Consider the following 12,762-nt stretch of genomic DNA (forward strand, 5'->3'; position numbering starts at 1 on the left):
TATGACAGGCGTTTACTTTTTGCATAAAAGATATATCACATGTTATTTAGCGCCTCTCCAATACATTTCCTAAACAAAGATGTTGAAAGAATAAGCTATTATCCTTTAGTGCCTTGAATACAATGGAGCTGTCAGCTTCTTATGCTAATATATAACAAACAAGCAGTGTCATTCTTTGGTGGTGTCAACAATTTATCTCATTAATATTGATTGATAAAGAATAGTTATGGTTCTGTATGCATTTTTTAATTAATTATCCAAATGTCTTCGGGGCATGCTGATTAGCATTTCTTGCTCTTGTGATGTATTTCTCAAGCAATGTAGACAAAGCAATTTTGTAATCTAATTCAACACAGTTCTCTCTGACTGCACATCACAGTATGTACTATGATTTTTGCTGAAGGCTCATTTTCATGCTTAGTGAACACTTGAGTGACCACATATCTCTGAATCTTTGTTTGTTACTCCTTAGCACTCATACTCCTCTCTGAGTAATAGAAAAGAGATTAGTCACACCGACTCTTCAGTGCTTCTGTCTAACATTTTATTAGAAACTATCTCATCTTGTGTCAATGGTGTTTGACAATGCTCAATGGCTGATATGGTGGCTATTTTCCACAGACAATAAGTTTTTTATTTAATATATTGGGATATTGTAATACTTTGTTTGATTTATTTAAAATACTTTTAGCCACAAGTTAAACATATATTTTTAAACTTATTTACTGATATTTTTCTCTATTCAGTTTGTGCAAATTAAATTGTTGTTACCACAATCACATTCTTTTTCACAAAGCACAGTAAATGCATACAGACTAAAGCTTATGTACCAGGCCATACAAGCACCTCAAAAACAATAGTGGGTGCAAGGACATATATAGATAGTTCAGTGCGAGAAACATAGCAGAAATCCTACAAGAGAACAGCACTGCAAGAACCAGTGTAAACCTAATTATTTTATTGAATCAACAAATCAAATCACAGGAGATGTATACAAAGGGATAGCGTGAATGACAATCATTCCCCAAACAGCGGCAGCCTCATGCCCACCAGGTAATGTCCCACAATAACTAGAGAAAACATATAGTTAACTCCAAAAAGTGCAAGTGCATTGTGCATTTCAATACAAAAATACAGGAAAGAAATATATCTTGTACCGTGTTAGCCAGTAGATAGAAAAATATTTACAATTGAGAGTCCTCAGTGGTTGATACCTTTTAATGGCTAACTGAAAAGATGGTAACAAATTGCAAGCTTTCGAGACTACATACGTCTCTTCATCAGGCAAAGACTAAAACAAATTCTGAAGAATCACATATTTATGCACAACATAGTATAGAAAAAAAAAAAAAAAAAGAGGGGAAAAAACCATGGATAAGCCAGGTGACATGAAGCAGAATTACCATGGGTGATAAACAGTTACGTCCATAAATATTGGGCTAATTCTTAGATAAGGATTGTTTTATTGTCCTGTGATTAGGGTCTTTGTTGTGATGACCCCACATGGTCTGATGGGCAAGTTCCTTAGTTAATGTAAAAAGACATAAATCCATGTGACACATTCATTCCTGCAGTTAGAATGTCAAAGGTCGTCATCAGTTAATATTCCCAGACTCTCCTGTCTTTCTGCGATTTGAAGTTACCTTTTAGCACAAGTAATTTTATGTCCATAATGTTATGATTTGGGAGACAGAAATATATTGCCAAAGGTAAATCCATTCTTTTTTCTCTTATTATATGGCGGTGAGAGTTCATCCTTGTTCTCAGTTTCTGCCCTGTCTCCCCCACATACAGACCCCCAGTTGGACATTTAGTACAAATAATTAGGTACACCACATTAGATGTGATGCAGCTGAAAGTACCTGGTATCTTGTAGTCCTGATGTGAATTGGGGATCTTTATCTTGTCAGTGGTCATTATAAATGGACAGGTTTTACATTTTTTCTGATTGCAGGGAAAGGTACCTGCAGCTGTTGGAGAGGACAGGGAGCTCTTGACAATGATGCTTCTTAGATTTGGGGGCTGCCTAAAACACAGTAGTGGGGGGTCTGGAAAAATGGATTGTAATCAGGCATCCTTTTGTAGTAAAGGTTGTAATTTCCGTGCAGCTCCCCTTAGCACCTCCAGATTTGGATTGTAGGTAACTACTAGAGTTACCCGGTTATTTTCTTCTTTAGTTTGTAATGTAGCAGGTGATTCCTTGATATTCTGGTGGCTCTTGTGATCTGATTTTCAATTTTTCTTGGATGGTAGCCCTGATTCAAAAAGGTCTTTTGGAGGCGACCAAGGTGTTCATCCCTGTCCATTGGGTTGGAACATATACGATTGTATCTGATGGCTTGGCTTTAGACAATAGAGTTTTTTATGTGTTTTGGATGGAAACTGACCCATTTAAGGTATGTTGGACGGTTGATTGGCTTCTGATACAGGGATGTCTCTATTTTATTGTTCTGCAGCTTAATGATGGTGTCCAAAAAGTTAATTTCAGTGCAGGAGTAGTTGAGTGTCAAGTTGATGGTAGGGTGAAATTGATTAAACTGTTCATGGAACATCTTTAGCTGTGGTTCAGACTCCGTCCAGATGATTAAAATGTCATCAATGTAGTGGTAGTACGCCAGAGGCCTGATGGGACATGAGGACAAAAAGTCGCTTTCAATCTTGGCCATGAAAAGATTTGCATACTGTGGGGCCAATGGCAGAAAGACAGGAGAGTCTGGGAATATAAACTGATGACGACCTTTGACACTCTAACTGCAGGAATGAATGTGTGACATGGATTTATGTCTTTTTACATTAACTAAGGAACTTGCCCATCAGACCATGCAGGGTCATCACAACAGAGACCCTAATCACAGGACAATAAAACAATCCTTATCTAAGAATTGGCCCAATATTTATGGACGTAACTGTTTATCACCCATGGTAATTCTGCTTCATGTCACCTGGCTTATCCATGGTTTTTTTCCCCTCTTTTTTTTTTCTATACTATGTTGTGCATAAATATGTGATTCTTCAGAATTTGTTTTAGTCTTTGCCTGATGAAGAGACGTATGTAGTCTCGAAAGCTTGCAATTTGTTACCATCTTTTCAGTTAGCCATTAAAAGGTATCAACCACTGAGGACTCTCAATTCTAAATATTTTTCAATACAAAAATAGTAACACCAAAGGCACCATGTCACAGAGTATATAAACCAATACATGCATACTTGGTACAGTTATATGAGAGAATGGCTACCGAGGTGGCACTAAAGAATAAATATGGAGTAACAGAAAGTCCAAAGCAAAAATAGTGTGGGCTAGTGGTATAGTTACCTGGAGAGCTGTGCTGCCGCCTGCCCCAATGCGCATTTCAGCGTAGTGCCTTCTTCCGGGGGTATGCTGCGCTATCAGCAGCTCATATATCAGTGGTTCTCAGCCTGGACAGTCGCATCTTTGCACCATCCAGGTTGAAAACTAGTAATCCCCAGACCTGGTTTAAGGGGTGGGACAGAGTGGCAGACAGATGTAGGATATTGATGTTACTTATTTTTGTTTTACTACATGAGATGATGGATTAAATGTAATAGGTGTTAGGTGAGTATAAATGTCGTATTTTAAAATAAAAAAGGAAAAACGTGTTTTGTTTTAATTTTAAATACTGTATAAGACTACTCTTGTTGTGTTTAGAGATGAGAGAATATTTCAATATTAGGTTTGGATTATGATTTCCAAAATGGTAATATTCACCTATTAATTAGTCGAATATTCACTGAACATAACCGAACCCCATTACAGTCAATGGAAGACAAAAACAAATGCATACACAACACTTTAAAATGGTCCCTAAAGCTACCAAAACACATCAAATGAGAGACATACACCAGGAAAGTGACCTCAATTCACCTACAGTACAAATTGTAGCATGGCACTGCAGCAATCAGCCATGCATGAAGTATCGGGGTCTGGGCCAGCATTTACAGCCTTGAATTGAATGTCAAAATAGGACAAGGTGGGTGATGATTCAGTGTAGGCCTGCTGTGCTGGGAGCCCTGATACCACATGCAACAGCTCAACCTACTTTCATGTTCAGCCACACTCAGGTGGCACATATTTCCCTTTTATAGACTACTATTGTCAGAAAAATCTAAAGAGAGTAACACAGGTAGTTGACTCAAAGGAAGTGTAGGCCTGATGGTCTTGGTTGGCCTACTGCTGTAGGCAACACGCAAGAAGGAGACTCACCTAGGACGCTACACATTTACAAAAATTACACCAACAAAGTCGCAATGTGGCATCAAACACAATAGAGTAGAACTAGTGTATAGGGAACTGACACCTCTTCACCTACAGCCAACCCAGCAGATGTAGACTGTAACAGGCAAGGTGGTGGATCCACTGTGCTGTATCCCTCGGAATGCCTGGAGGGCGTAAGTAGGTGGCCTACCAGATTCCAAGTCAGATAAGTGGCAGCAAGTGAAAACTGTGACCCAATAAGCTACAAGAGGGTGGTACCATGTGCAACTCCAAGGATGACCTACAGAAGGTGGCAGCTGACCCCCTACAGCAGGTAGGATGCTATGGCCCAATAAGAGATTAAAAATGCAGGCAGGCACTGTAGGGACACTGGAACCATGTGTGCAAAAGGGATGGGCTAAGGAACAGAAAAGCACTGGCAGGTGTAGGCTGGACCAGGTGTTAGGCAGATGGGCACTAACAGGTGAAATCTGGTCTAACTGATGGACAGAGGAGAACAGACAGGTATGAGCAGACACAGGGTAGACCAGCAGATGGGTGGACCTGGGGAACCTGACAACTAGCAAGCATGCAAGGCAAACGAACAAAGTAGCTCAGGCCCCTCTATATTGAGGGAGAAGGCTTAAATAGAAGGTTTAATCCAGCTATAGGCTGTAAATACTTTAGGCTGATGCGGGCAGTACCTTTGAGAGCCAGGAAGCATGTGCACCATAAGCACATAAGCATAGTGCCCGGGCCTAAAACTGGAACTTGGGGGACACCGACATATGGGGGGGCGAGATGAGGCAATGGTGTGTGAATGGGAGACACTGAATGTCCTATCCGTAAGGCCATCCATAGGAGATCCAACAGAGGGTCAAATCTGTAATGTCAACAGATCAAAAAATCTGTAGTAAGAGGGAATGGTCCACTGTGTCAAAAGCAGATGCCTGGTCCAGGAGAAGGAGTAGGATAAAGTCGCATCACTTCCATTTGGTGGTTAGTAGGTCATTGGTGACTTTAGGCAGTTTCAGTGGAATGGTGCTGTTTGATGCTAGATTGTAAACAGTCAAATAAGGAGCAAGAGGAGAAGTAGGACAGTTCAAAATGGACATGTTGCTTACATAGTTTAGATCCAGCCTACAATGATTAGTTGTTTACCCAACACCAATTACCAGAGAGCATTTGATGCTCACCAGAAGATAGATGTAACAGATGTGCGTCTCAAGCTAGACGTAGTAGATCAAGTTAGGCTCAAAACAATGTCAAACTCAGATCCTGGCTGCTGTATCACATTTCTAAAAAAAAAACCTTTAATGCGGGGCAGCTCTGCAGCCAGAATAATTTCACCATCACTAAATGACAAGGTTAAATATGAAGGGCTGTATCATGTTTATCAACAGAAAAAAATATATATTTTAATGTGTTTGAGGTCTGCAGGCAGATTCATATTACCGCCACAAAATGACAACGTAGGATACGGTGGGCTGTATCACGTTTTGTAACAGAAAACATAATCATTTTTGTTTTTTAATGTGCTTTAGGTCTGCAGACATCTTCATATCACCACCATAAAATTACAACGTGGGATATGGCAGGCTGTATCACATTTTGCATAAGAAAAAATTATAATTTTGCTTTTTTAATGTGCATTAGGTCTGCAGACAGTTTCATATCACTGCCTCAAAATGACAACATGGGATACGGTGGGCGGTATCACATTTAGCAAAACAAAAAATATAAAACACATACCATATGATCATGATATACCCCCATTATCATTGCAAAAGTGCTGAAAATACTTTTGTCGCAACGCAAATTTTTTCCCACACACCTTTTACTTAATGTTACCGATTTTTCATGATTTTAAAAAAAAAAAAAATTCCATCACAAATCCAAATGTGCATATTCGTACCAAATTTATGTTTGGCGATCATTTTCCAAACAAACACGCCCATCTCTAGCTTTGTGTTTATTTACCATACAACTGTAGGATTAGTAATGAATAGTTGTCTTTTAGACTCCCGTCCATTACTAACCTATGGGCATGATGATACCAGACAATACAAAAGATGACATCAACCCTACAAAAATGAATCCCACAGGGCAAGTGGAAAGAGTTGGACAAAGTGCTAGAATTGGTGCATCTAACAGATGTGCCTTTTCTGGGGTCTGCGCGCTGCTATTTTTAGGCAGGGGGGACAATATCCATGGCCCCTTACCAGCCTGAGAACAGCAGGCAACATTTTTGACAACAAAATTGGTTGTCAAAAATGGGCGAGAAACCACGCCATTCTTTAAAATTATTTTTTTTTAATGAAAAAAACAGCGTGGGGACCCCTCTATTCTAACCAGCCTTGCTGAAGCTGACAGCTGCAGGTTGCAGCCTGCAGCTGTCTGTTTTGCCTGGCTGGTTATCAAAAATAAAGGTTAACCCATGCCATTTTTTTAAATTACTTATTTTATTATTTTAGTTATTTACTTAGCATTTTAGCAGAGGACTACAGATTTTGATGCAAAATTCACTGTTCTTTGTAACTTTTCATAATTGCTACCAACTTTACTAAAGTCCCAGCTACAGCTGATGAAAACAAAAACTAATGCTGCCTCCTTCATGCTTCATTTTAATATGGGATTTTAAATGATGCACAGTATTGGCTTTCTGCCAACATACCTTTTGAAATTATGACCAAAAAGTTCAGTTCCTCAGACTATAATACATTTAACCACATGCTTTTGGCTGACTTAATGTAGGCATTGGTAAAACATATTTGGGCATGGATGTTTTTCTTTGTAAAAATAAGGCTTCTATCTCGCTACCCTGAAGAATATGGGAGATTGTTTTCAAATACAGTTCACAGCCAGTACTTGTCATAAATTCTAGCAGTTCCTTTAACATTGTTGTTGCTTGTTAGCAGCCACCTACTTCAATTTCCTTCTTGTCTTATCATCAATTTTTGAGGGCTGTATAGCTCTAGGTAATGTCACTGTTGTGCTAAATTTCAGCCACTCGTTGATGACCATCTTCCATAGGGTAGCTAATACCTAGAAAATGTTTTTATACATTTCTCTTAAATGATAACATTCAACAATGAGATCCCTTTGATGTGTTGCAATCTATTTACAGACCATGGCTTTTGCTTTAAAATACAAGCAAAAAGATGTCAGGAAAATCTAATTAGAACAGTTACATTTTATATGCAGTTAATCAGAAGCACTTTAAATGATAGAAGCTCTGTATAGATTACTATTTAACCTGAGTCAAAATGTAATTCTGAATAAAAACGCATTCAAAATGATTTGAGGGTGGTCATTATTTTAGTTTTGATATTTTTATTTTCCCCATCAAAGTGATGTTAGCCTGTTTGTCAATGGATTTGTGCATATTATGGACATTAACCCCTTCATGACCTTGGGATTTTCCTTTTTCCATTTTCATTTTTCGCTCCCCTCCTTCCCAGAGCCATAACTTTTTTATTTATCCGTCAATATGGCCATGTGAGGGCTTATTTTTTGCGAAACAAGTTGTACTTTTGAATGACATCATTGGTTTTAGCATGTTGTGTACTAGAAAACGGGAAAAAAATTCCAAGTGCGGTGAAATTGCAAAAAAAGTGCAGTCCCACACTTGTTTTTTGTTTGGCTTTTTTGCTAGGTTCACTAAATGCTAAAACTGACATGCCATTACAATTCTCCAGGTCATTTCGAGTTCATAGACACCTAACATGAATAGGTTATTTTTTATCTAAGTGGTGAAAAAAAATTCCAAACTTTGCTTAAAAAAAAAATAAATTGTGCCATTTTCCGATACCCGTAGAGTCTCAATTTTTCATGATCTGGGGTCGGTTGAGGGCTTATTTTTTGCGTGCTGAGCTGGCGTTTTTAATGATACCATTTCAGTGCAGATACATTCTTTTGATCACCCGTTATTGCATTTTAATGCAATGTCGCAGCGACCAAAAAAATGTAATTCTGGCGTTTCAAATTTTTTTCTCGCTACGCTGTTTAGCGATCAGGTTAATGTTTTTTTATTTATTGATAGATCGGGTGATTCTGAATGCAATGATACAAATATGTGTAGGTTTGATTTTTTTATTGATTTATTTTGAATGGGGCGAAAGGGGGGTGATTTAAACTTTTACATTTTTTTTATTTTTTTCACATTTTTTTTACTTTTGCCATGCTTCAATAGCCTCCATGGGAGGCTAGAAGCTGGCACAACGCGATTGGCTCTGCTACATAGCAGCGATCATCAGATTGCGGCTATGCAGCAGAAATGCAGGTGTGCTATGAGCGCCGACCACAGGGTGGCGCTCACAGCTACCGGGGATCAGCAACCATAGAGGTCTCAAAGACCTCTATGGTTACTATATAGAAGCATCGCTGACCCCCGATCATGTGACGGGGTCAGCGATGCGCTCATTTCCGGCCACCCGGCTGGAAGCGCCGGTTAAATGCCGCTGTCAGCATTTAACAGCGGCATTTAACTAGTTAATAGGCACGGGCAGATTGTGATTCTGCCCGTGCCTATTACAGGCACATGTCAGCTGTTCAAAACAGCTGACATGTCCCGGCTTTGATGCGGGCTCACCGCCGGAGCCCTGCATCAAAGTGGGGGTTCTGACCTCGGATGTACTATCCCGTCCGAGGTCAGAAAGGGGTTAAAGATTGAAGCAATTTTTAAAATATTTTTCTTATAGATGTGGGGTGAAAAAAAAGTCTTTGAACTCCTGTTGATAAAAAGGTCTAGACATCACAAGCTATTTTGTTGCATATAAAGTTCCTGTTGCTCTTCAGCCTGGAGCTTTGGCATTCTGTGTTTCATAATATGTTGTGCAGGATAGTTTGTGGATTTAGTCCGCGCTGCCACAATAATACAGATTCAAATGTAATGAAAAAACTCTGGTGGTTTTTTCAACAGGTTTCAAGGTCTATCTGACTCCTTCATCAGGAAATTATCACAAAGACATCCAACCTGTGTTTGTAGTATTTTCCTGATGAAGGGGTCAGATAGACCTTGAAACACGTTGAATAAACCACCAGAGTTTTTCATTACATTCGAATCTGTATTATTGTGGCAGCGCGGACTAAATCCACAAACTATCCTGCACAACGTCTCTGAGAAGGTCGCGTGGGCGGCCCGTGGATCAGCAGCAGCCAATACGCACATGCTTTTGCTGTACACCATCAGGTGAGCAGCTCCCTGTTAAAAAAAACGCATTTAGTAATAATAATCTTTATTTTTAAATAGTGCTAACATATTCCGCAGCACTTTACAGTTTTACACACATTATCATCACTGTCCCCGATGGGGCTCACAATCCAAATTCCCTATCAGTATGTCTTTGGAAGGTGGGAGGAAGCCAGAGTGCCCGGAGGAAACCCACACAAACACGGGAAGAAAATACAAACTCCTTGCAGATGTTGTCCAAGGTGGGATTAAAGCCCAGGACTCCAGCGCTGCAAGGCTGCAGTGCTAACCACTGAGCCACCGTGCTGCCCACAAATCTGAGGATAAGATCCTATATGCGCTTTTTGTCTCCCTAATTTACTATGTTTCATAATATAGTACTCCATACAGTATCATGTTTGTATTACAGAGTGTGATAGAGGATGCCATAGTTTAACTTATATAGCTATAAAAAAATCTGCAAATCACTCTATGAAGTCATGCTAAGACATACTAAGGTAAAATACAGCCTCATAACTTGGTGTTATTTGATGGCTCTGCATATCTCTTACAAACTGTAAATAGAATATGTACTAAAAGTCTTACAAATATGCCCTTATTGTATTTTCAGGATCTGGAATGTTTTAGATTTAATCTTTAGTCTTTCACTTTGCAAACAATAAATATAATATTTTACATTCCTAGATCAGGGTTGGTTGCATATGTTCTCTGGTTGTCTGTGAACTGTATTTATAATGGATCATGCATCCAAATAAATATGAAGATTTTCATCTTTTTAAGACAGAAAAAGTAAAATAGAAAAACTTTCTCATTGTCACAAATGAAAGATAAAATTTTAACCTTCTCCAGGAATACGTTTTTTCACCTTTCATCAAAAGTGCTTGGATTTCTCTAGGGAGCAAAAAAGGTCAGTTTGCTCAAAGGTTGCCTTTTCTTTTTTTTTCTATTTTTTTTCTTTCCTTTTTTTGTCTTCACAACCAATGAATCTACAAAATACTACATGTTTGACATAATCCACGAGACAACCATAGGTCACTTGTAGAAACCCCACAGGTCTGAACAAGATGTACAAAGTAACACATCAGTGACTCATTCTTTTCTAGTGTCTTAGTCTGTACAATGTGCAACATAAAATGTATCATTTCAATGTGCAGCTCTATGGCGCGTTCAGTGGATTGTAATTGATAGTAAATCTTATTTTAACAACAGCATTTGCTTCATTTTACAGTCTTTTGACACATTTATTTTCTTGAAAATGTATAGATGTTTCATAGGTCATTTTGGTCTTAAGGGGAGAAAAGTCTGACAATATCAGTTTATTCTAGAAGCAAATAATGAAAACACAATAAATCTCATTAACTTTTACAATATTTTTAAAACTGCTTTTATTTTTTGTCAATGTATACATTAAAAAATATATAAAAAATGTACCCGTCTGTAAAACATACATGTTGGTAACACCTCTGAGGTTTTGCAGGTCTTGATAAAACACCATATAGAGCTTTTACACCTCATCCTCCTCAACCCCTTCACCCGAAGCCTGTTTTCACCTTCTTGACCAGGCCAAATTTTACAATCTTGATCAGAGTCGCTTTATGCGATAATAACTCAGTAATGCTTCAACATATCCCACTGATTCTGGCAGTGTTATCTCATGGCATATTGTTCTTCATGATAATGATAAAATTTATTCCATATGACTTGGTTTTAAGTATTTCTGAAAATATTGGAAATCTTGCGAAATTTTCAAACTTTTAATTTTATGCACTTAGAGAGTTATGTCAGATAAAATAGTTAATAAGTAATATTACTCACATGTCTACTTTATATAAGTGCAATATTTTAAATATTTTTTGTCAGAAAGTTCTAAGGGTTAAAAGTTAATCAGTGATATCTAATTTTTCTAGGGACCACATAATATTTGAAGTGACTTTGAGGGGCCTATATGACAGAAAATACCCAAAAGTGACACCATTCTAAAAACTGCACCCCACAAGGTGTTCAAAACTAAATAGAAAAAGTTAATAATGACAAATAAAAAATACCACGCTATGAGAGATGGTTATTTAGATAACCACATATGTACATCAGTGATTGTCTTACCACTGTCTCTAACATCATGTCCTCCCTCTATCTGAAACTGAACCTGTCAAAAACTGAACTCCTCGTGTTCTCTCCCTGTACTAACCTACCTTTGCCTGACATTGCCATCTCCGTGTGCGGTTCCACCATTACTCCAAAGCAACATGCCCGCTGCCTTGGGGTCATCCTTGATTCCGAGCTTTCATTCAACCCCCACATCCGATCACTGGCTCGCTCTTCTTATCTGCATCTCAAAAACATTTCTAGATTTCGCCCTTTTCTTACTTTCGACTCTGCAAAAACTCTTACTGTTTCACTTATTCATTCTCGTCTGGACTATTGTAACTCTCTACTAATCGGCCTCCCTCTTACCAAACTCTCCTCGCTCCAATCTGTCCTGAATGCTGCAGCCAGGATCATATTCCTCACCAACCGTTACACGATGCCTCTACCTTGTGCCAGTCATTACACTGGCTACCCATCCACTCCAGAATCCAGTACAAAACTACTACCCTCATCCACAAAGCACTCCATGGCTCAGCACCACCCTACATCTCCTCTCTGGTCTCAGTCTACCACCCAACCCGTGCCCTCCGCTCCGCTAATGACCTCAGGTTAGCATCCTCAATAATCAGAACCTCCCACTCCCGTCTCCAAGACTTTACAACTAGACTCCAAGATTCTTTGGAATGCACTACACAGGTTAATACGATTAATCCCCAATCCCCACAGTTTTAAGCATGCCCTAGAAACTCATTTGTTCAGATTGGCCTACCGCCTCAACGCATTAGCCTAACTATCCCTGTGTGGCCTATAAAAAAAAAAAAAACATAATCAGGTTCCTCGCATCATGTTCTCATACACTTTATGCAGTTAATAGCACTCTGTGTCTGTACTGCTACATACATACTCTGTGTCTGTACTGCTACATACTTAGGCAGGTCTGACGCTGAGTTTCGCTGCCGGGACTTGCCGGACACAGTGCGTATGTGCCGATGGCGCCACTGTGATTGGCTGCTGTGTACCATGTGACCGGGGCCAAGGGCTATTTTAAGGTCCTGTTAGGCAGTATATAGTTATCCCCCTGAGGAAGTGGCACTGGTGGCCACGAAACGTGCGTTGGGGACCATCGCCCGACCGCCCCCTCCTACCTCTGTGTAGTGGTAAGTGCTAGCACCCTCTTTCCACCACCATACTTAATGGCATTACTATAGAATCCCACTGTTTTGGGGTGACCTTGGTTGGATAGTGTAGGTGCTTTTCCTTATGCATACCA

Source organism: Ranitomeya variabilis, chromosome 2 (genome assembly GCF_051348905.1).
Source record: "Ranitomeya variabilis isolate aRanVar5 chromosome 2, aRanVar5.hap1, whole genome shotgun sequence".
In the NCBI taxonomy this organism is placed as follows: Eukaryota; Metazoa; Chordata; class Amphibia; order Anura; family Dendrobatidae; genus Ranitomeya; species Ranitomeya variabilis.